This window comes from Camelus dromedarius, chromosome X (genome assembly GCF_036321535.1).
Source record: "Camelus dromedarius isolate mCamDro1 chromosome X, mCamDro1.pat, whole genome shotgun sequence".
Lineage (NCBI taxonomy): Eukaryota > Metazoa > Chordata > Mammalia > Artiodactyla > Camelidae > Camelus > Camelus dromedarius.
The window spans coordinates 107,733,591-107,741,435 of record NC_087472.1 but is presented as its reverse complement, the minus strand read 5'-3'; the positions used below and the strand labels follow the sequence as shown (position 1 = coordinate 107,741,435).

At 46.8% G+C, this 7,845-nt stretch overlaps 1 protein-coding gene and 1 non-coding gene across 3 annotated transcripts in view; one reads left to right on the top strand and one right to left on the bottom strand.

Annotated features, from left to right (window-relative positions):
* The first annotated feature begins 808 nt into the window (after positions 1 to 808).
* Positions 809 to 7,845, top strand: part of CLCN4 (chloride voltage-gated channel 4) — a 64,195-nt gene continuing 57,158 nt past the window's right edge. Inside the window, exons 1-3 of one of the 2 annotated variants that reach the window (XM_031445965.2) lie at positions 809 to 991; positions 1,237 to 1,308; positions 2,470 to 2,732. The gene's annotated coding sequence lies outside the window, so the exon portion shown is untranslated. Of the gene's footprint in view, positions 992 to 1,155; positions 1,309 to 2,469; positions 2,733 to 7,845 lie in introns of those variants that run through there. The other variant, XM_031445964.2, reaches the window with a different exon arrangement.
* Positions 7,429 to 7,501, bottom strand: TRNAT-GGU (transfer RNA threonine (anticodon GGU)). The gene has a single exon. It is a non-coding gene; the product is annotated as a tRNA-Thr (tRNA).

Below are 7,845 nucleotides of genomic sequence, written 5' to 3'. Positions count from 1 at the left end.
CCTGGTCCAGGGAGGGTACCTTCACATGCTTTTGGGGGGACCAAGGAAGGCCAAAGCCTCCTTCTTCTACAGGCTGTTTCTTAAGTAACTTTAATTCAAAATCATCAATATGCTGAGTGGCATATTGTGGGGTGGCACCTACATACCTTAATTGGATCATTCAGCACATGATGCTTTGGCACTTACTTACTTTTTTCATCTAATACACTGTAAATGTCTTTACATGTCAAAAAGCGTCGGCCACCGTATCAATTTTCACCCTTCCATTGTACCGATGTCTTATAATTCCACCCATCCTCTGTTTTTGCAAACTTTAACTTGCTTCTGGTGCTTTGAGGTCATAAATAATAGTGCCGCAGTTTTTCCTTTCATGATTTTTTCCATTCCCTTCCTTTTTTCCCCCTGGGGCGAGTTCCCAGAGCAAAGGATTCCAATAGCTGTCCAGCCCACAGTATTTTTCAACCTGCGCATATTCGTAAGGATTTTCATAGGAATTGCTAAACAGCCCACCAGGAAGATTGCTCAATTTACATTCTTATGGGTGGTATCTGTTTTTCTTTTTTTTTTAAGTCTTTGCCAAAATGACAATTTTATAGGCGGGGGTGGAGGATGTTGCAAGGGATCTCATTCTCTTGAAAACTGCGACCCCCCAGTTCTAGGCCTTTTCAGAATTGCTGGTTTCCTTACCGTTGTTAATACTTGAACAGTCACCTGGAGAAGAGGAGGTGAAACTAACCTACCGGCAAAAAAATCGCCCCATGACGAGTCAGGTGCCTCTACTTTAGTCACTTCCGCGAAGCCATTTCCGCCAAGCCAGAACACAGGGCAAGACACTGCAGACCTCCGGAGGGCATTTTATAGACCACCTGCCTCCCCACCTCCCACTGATTCCTGGAACTCCCACCACTGTAGCCCGCGCAGCCCAGCCCCAGCGGGCAGCGAGCCCTGTGTCAGGGACGCCGAGTTTTCTCTGGACACGAAGGCACCGACGGTAGGAGGCGAACGAGATTGGCAGGGCCAGCCTCCAGATCCCACAGCTGACCCAGCCGGCTGGGCAGGGCTGAGTGGCTGGGCGGAGCACGTGACGCTCCCAGCCTGGCACTGGGTGGGGCGGGGGCGGGGGCGGGGGTGGGGGAGTAGCGGGGTTGGGGGTGGGGCCCGCCCTGGGCGCCTGAGGCTGAAATCGACATTTGCCTCTGGTAGGAAAATGAACTTGTCCACTTCTGTCTCTATCAGCCTCTCAACCCACTGGAGCAGGGGATTTCGGTAGCATTTTAATTTTATATCTCAGGAACCTGAAAGCAAAAGGTAAGTTGCTTATCACTCAGAAAAATAAATGAGAGCAGGGACCTTGCATATCACACGGCCACTTTGTTGATTTTTAAAATCGAGCTGAAAATAACCGATCGCTATGAGAGGCAAGGGCCGTTATTTATCCCCAAATTAGAGACTGACCTTCTGAACAGAAATTTGGTTAATCTGGGGGGAATGGTGGTGAAAGGGCCCGGGTTAAATATAGAAGGACATGAAAGCTGCCGGAATAAATAGCAAGTCAGTAACCCTGGCCTGCTTGTGAAACAATCTATTTCACATCTCTTTCAGGGGCGGGAGCAAAAGGAATGTTAAAATTGTAATTTAAACTCAAACGAAGTCAACTAATCTATATGAAAATGGAATACAAATAAAAACAGTTCCTGCTTTTGCCCTTTCACATTTCAGAAACGTTTATGTAGTTTGGCAAGAAAGTTGGTATCTTCATTGATTAAGTTTGAAATACGCCATTTCAAATTTATGAAATGATCACAGTTGGAATTTTCTAAGGCTTTCCAAGGAAGGGTGTTTCAGTTGTGAATGAGAAATGTTGACATTGTACATATTTTCTGTAATAGTAAAATGACTCACTTCGCAGAATATGATAAAAATTAGAAAATGTGAAATAATGAGTTATTGTGAATTAACTTTCATGTCTGAGAGATCAAATTCTTTGCCAGAAGATTTAAGAAAACAGAACAACTATGCTCATGCAACAGCACTTTATTTTAAATAATCAAATGTTTAATAAGTAGTATCAATATGTGGTGTCACTATTTTTTTCTTTGGCAAACACACGTTAATATTGGAATGTAGCTATTGAGAGTAATTAAAGCATTATCCATCAGTGCAATTAGTATACAATTCCAGTGAATAGGCTTCAAATGAACGTATTTGATTGATATCGTATTTGATGCACAATTTGAAACACTGACCTTCTACGCAAAGTATGTATACGCACTCTATATTTTTGATTTGCACAAAATATATTTATTTATTTCTCCATTGCATTTGATAAAGATTTTAAAAAACCCCACTAAATTGTTTCCTTTCATTACTAATCCCCTTATTGCCAGCTCGTTTGAAATCCTATTACCTGCCTGCGTGGAGCCTGGAGTCATTTGGGTCTTTCCTTCGTGTGCTGTTTGTTTCACACAGTTGGTGAAAGGCGAGGGAAGCTACCCACATCAAATAAACCTCCCTGAGAAGCGGCCAGAGCCGGGCTTCCGACCACTGGCTCCTCACCTCCAGGGACTTCCAGGGTCTTCCCACCACCCCCCTCCTCACCCCGAGGGCGTCACGTGGCGGCGTGGGGCCCGCCTCCCGGTGACGTCACCGCGCTCGCAGCCGTCGCGCTGAAGAAAGGATGCTCTAGGATGCTGTGCAGGTGGGCGGCCGGGCTGCGCCATGCGGCACTGCAGGTAAGGGACTCTGCAGGCGGAGCTCCTGCCCGCCGGCCTGCAGCCCGTCGGCGCCCCAGGAAGCAAAAGTGAGGTCTCTGGCTGCTGTGGCCGCCACATGCTCCAGGCGGCAGGGGGCCGGGGCGGGGGGAGGGGGCCGAGGCGGGGTGAGGAGCACGGCTGTTAAGGGCTTACCCGTGACTTGGGTCTTGGCATGCCCATCCCGGGAAAGTGGGCAGGGGCCAGACAGGAAGACCTGGGCTTCCTGCACAGGTGGGAAAAAAAATCCGGAATGATCACAATACATGCATTATAAGGAGAGAGAGGGGCTTGTCAGGTAACTATTAACTGTTTACCAACTGTCATTGTCCTTAAATACGGACACATTTACTAATTCTCCTTACAGGGGTTTGTCCTCAGTATTTAGCCTGATTTCTTTCAAAGCAAAGGCTGCTTTGCTTGAAATGAAATGGAAAACTTCTTGGTTTGCAAAATAAGAGCTAGATGTGCAGTCAAAATTGTTTTGCATATTTTTGCAAGGTTCCAGCATTTAACGGGGCTATGTCAGAAATGTGTTTTTTCTCCCCCTCTGGGTGTTTTAGGTGGATTTAAAAATAAAAGTATGCAATACAATACATGTAATAAAATAAAGCCTCCAAAGATAACATGCACATGTAAGACAGCACCAATCAGCTACATCTCTTAAGAACAAAATGGTCTTGAGAAAGGGATGGAGGTGGAGATGAACAGCAAAACCTATGCATTCCCAGTGTCTCCTTCATTCCCTTGCTGGCTAATTCACTTGCGGAAAGAAGGGGCTTGCTGACTCAGCGGCAGATGGAGGAGGGGGGGGTCAGGTGACTTTTCAGTTTTAGCAGGGCAGGGGCTGGGATTTTAATGGACTCTTTTGAGAGTTCCGACCTGTGTTTACACTTCCTTCTCTGGTTCGCCCACAACCCGTGGCCAGGATGTGTGGACACCCTTAGGAGGAGAATGTGGCATTCTTTCCTGTAAAACAGGACCCCTCTGGAAGCGGTAGTGTCAGTAAATTGTATTGGAACTCGTGCCGTAAATAATTCGACACATCAGCAACTGTTGAAGGACCCACAAAGCAGTGTTATTTTAGTTGATAATTAAAGAAGGCATTTCTTTCAGAGTCTGGACACCCTGATGGGTTGCTGCAGTAATTCAGTAATTCGTTTACTGCAGTTTTCTTCAGGTTGGGTTCAGGTTGGCTGTAAGAGTTAAGATCCTCGGGTCCCCACCCTCTCTTCTCCCCTAGCCCAACCACAGACAGTAGAGCAGGTGATAAAGACTGACGTAGTGGAGACCTGGTTCTGCTTCTGGCTTTGGGACTGTGTAACCTGGGACAAGTCACTTTGTGTCTTTGGGCCTCAGTTTTCTTTTCCTCAAAGCAATCATGGCGTTTGAATCAGGGTTTCTCAACCTTGGCACTATTGGCATTTGGGGCTGGATCAATCTGTGGCGGGGCTGTCCTGTGCACTGTAAAATGTTTAACTGCATCCGTGGTCTCTGCCCATGAATGTTGGCAGCACCCCTCACTGCCAGTTACGACAATCCACGATGTCTCCAGACACTGCCAAGTGTCCCTTCGTGGGGCCCCTTGCCGCTGGTTGAGAACCACTGATTTGGACGATCTCTAAATGCTCTTCTGGCTCTGGGATCCTAAAAATCATTTTCCTATGATTTGTTTGACACCGAGCCCTTGGTTAGAGATCAGATTCCCTTTCATGATGTTGTATATACTGGGAAACACAATGTGCAGGCTTTTTATGCTGTGGGCTTCCAGAAATAGCTTCTGTCAAAAAGGGGAGGCCTGTTTGGGTGCCAGTTGTAGCTGGCAGCTAGCTGGGCAGAAAGGAGAGTGTCGGGGAAAGAGGAAGAAATGCCAGCAGGAGACCAGCGTGCGGACCTGGGGGAGACCTAGCAGCCCAGACTCCCTTTCCTTACCTGTGAAAGTGGGACTAGCAGGGTCCATGTCAGGGGCTTGTGAGGAGGGAATGAGACCTCTGGGTGCTGGCACCCGTTGTGGCGGGGAGATGGTGGTGACCTGTGGCCTGGATGAGGCTGGCACCAGCTGCCCGCAGAGCCCCGGCCTGGACCTGGCAGGTGGTGGCCGTCACGTGCTTTAAACTTTAGTACAGGACTGGCCCCTGAAGGTCTGGCTCGAACACTTTGGAGGGCGGCTTTGGCTGCATCAATTTGCCTCTTGGAGCTGTTGCTGAATCTATAAAATGGGGCTCTGGTACTTGCTGGTCCTGCTTCCTTGGCTTTGGGGGGATCAGATGGATGTAAGGAGGTTGGCAAGCTGGGAAACTCCTGAGAGACAAGAGGCAGTGATGGCCGCAGCTTTGTAAAGTGTGGGCCATGCTTAGTGTGTGTATATGTGGGGTGGGAGCTTAGACTGACCAGAAAAATGATCATCGTCTCCCCACAGCCTGGGACTTCAGTGTTCCCCTCCTGCCGTTCCCTTGCCATCAGCTCTCTCTCTTTCTGCCTCTTCCAGGCGACTAAAAATTGGGGGAGGTTTGGCCTTTGGTGAGAAAAAGCCACTGAGCAGAAGCCAAGGCCCAACCAAGCTGCCTCCTTCGCCCACTTCCCCACCATTGTCTTTACATGTGGCCCTCACAGACGGTGAGACAGCTCGTCCCCACCCTAGAGCAGGCCTCACTCTCGTGCGCCTCAGAATGGCTTGGCACCCTTGGCGGGCCATCTGGCGCTGTCTCTGCGCCATCAGTATCAATATCATGAAAGAAACTTCACAAGGAGGGGGATTCTCCATCAGATGAGGTCAGTGAGACAGAATAGCTCTCCTAGGCAGCCGTGCTGCTGTGACAGAGAGAGGACCACGGACTTGGTGCCTTCTTAACATCAGACATTTGTTTCTCATGCTTCTGGAGGAGGGAAGTCTGCGATCAGGGTGCCAGAGTGGTTGGCTTCTGGGTTGCAGAGAGCTGCCTTCTCCCTGTATCCTCACTTGGCGGGAAGAGGGTGAGCTGGCTCTCTGGCCTCTTCTTGTAAGGGCAGGAATCCCATCGTGAGGGCTCCACCTTCATGACCTCATCACCTCCCAAAGGCCCCACCTCCTAACATCATCACATTGGGGATTAGGATTTCAACAGATGAATTCTAGGGGGACACGTTTGGTCCATGACAGTAACCAAATATAACTTGTAGCCCTTGATTGGATCCTGGCCTGAACAAACATCTATAATAGGCATTGGGGACATCTAGTTTATTTTTATGTGAATGCCTATTAGATGATACAGGGAGAATACTGTAAATTTTACTAGATGCGATAGTCTTGTGGTGTGGTAGGCACCCAGCTCAGCCAGTCTCCTGATTCCTGACACAGAAACGGTGAGATGAGATGTGTTTGTTTCCTGCTGCCATGTTTTGGGGTAATTTGTTACACAGCAGTAGGTAACTAACACATGTGTGTGTGTGTAGTAGAGTCTTATTTTTTTGGTGATGCATGCTGAGGTATTTAGGGATGAAGTGTCATGATGGCAATAACTTAAAGTTAGTTTTATTTTTAAATTAAAAAAATTTTTTTTAAGTCAATTTTTTTTTTAATGGAGGTACAGGGTATTGAACCCAGGACCTCATGCACACTAAGCACGTGCTCTACCACTGAGCAATGTCTCACCCCAACCCCTGCAATAAGTTACTTTTAGTTAGTTTTTTTTTTTTGAACATTTTTAGGGAATCTCTTTAATGTGTAGCTGAGTAGAAGACAGATAAATTCTCAAACCTGCTTCTGCATTCAATTTGTTGCAGTATCACATGTCATGTGGCCTCTGGAAAATTCCACTGTATCCTGATGAGAGAATGAGAATGGAAAAAGACAAATAACAACTTAAGGTTATTATAAGAATATTTTTGACAGCATGGACCCCCTTAAAGGGTCTTGGGGGCCCCAGGGTGTCTCCAGACCACACTTTGAAAACCACAGTAATTTACTTTTAACTAATTCAGATAAACGGAGAGTGCGAGGAGGCACATAAAGTCAGATAGGAACACTTGTTGACTTTGGGGTTCATCAGACTCTTCCCTGTAATGTTCTGTGTATTTGAAAAGGTGCACAATTAAAAGTTAAAAAGAAGATAGAAAAGATATGTAGACTCGGGCATGTGGGGGATTGTGATTGAGGAGATCTGGGGGTGCAGCCCAGGGGGAGCATTTTTACCCTGATCGCACGGACCTGCGGCCTAAGCTGTGACCTGCTGGCCGGAGGGTCCCAGCTTAGCCACGTGCCCTGCGTCCCTCCGCCCTCCCGAACCAGACCCAGAGGGTTAGGTGGCGGCGACGGCTCATCTGTGCTCCCTCCGCCGATGAGGATGAGGGGTTGAAGACACTCTCCCTCGTCAGCAGACTATCTTGTTGGCTATGGGAAAGGCCTTACTATCAAACCCTTGCTTGACCATATTTTCAGGGGATGGCCGGAGATACGTTTTCCTTTCTAAGGGCAGGGGTGGGTTTCCTTCACGAGCGTGATAAGTATTTTTTGAATGACTTGTTATTCTTTGAAATAGTAATATATGCATGATGTGAGAATTTCAAGCAGGATCAAGGTTATGCAAAGAAAACGAAGTCTTTGTCCCATTTCCATTGTCCCCTGACCCCCCCTTCCAAAGGCCATCACTGGTAACTTTCTTTTTTTTTTTCTTTCTTTATTTAAAATTTTTTTTATTGGTGGAGGTACTGGGGATTGAACCCAGAACCTCATGCATACCAAGCACACACTCTACCACTGAGCTATTCCCTCCCCTTCCCCACTGGTAACGTTCATATATATTGTTTCAGAAGTGTCTGTGCAAATACCCCAACTATAGATTGTATAGAGCCCTTTCTTTTTTCTTTTTTCTTTATTGGTATGTAATTTACATGGAGTGAAATGCATGGATCTTAATTCAGTTGGGTTTTTCCCTTTTTTTTCTTTTTTAATGGAAGTATAGTCAGTTTACAATGTTGTATCAATTTCTGGTGTACAGCATCATGTTTTAGTCACACATGTACATACATATATTCCTTCTCATATTTTTTTAAATTGAAGCTGCAATGTGTCAATGTCTGGTGTACAGCACGATGTCCCAGTCATGCACGTACATAC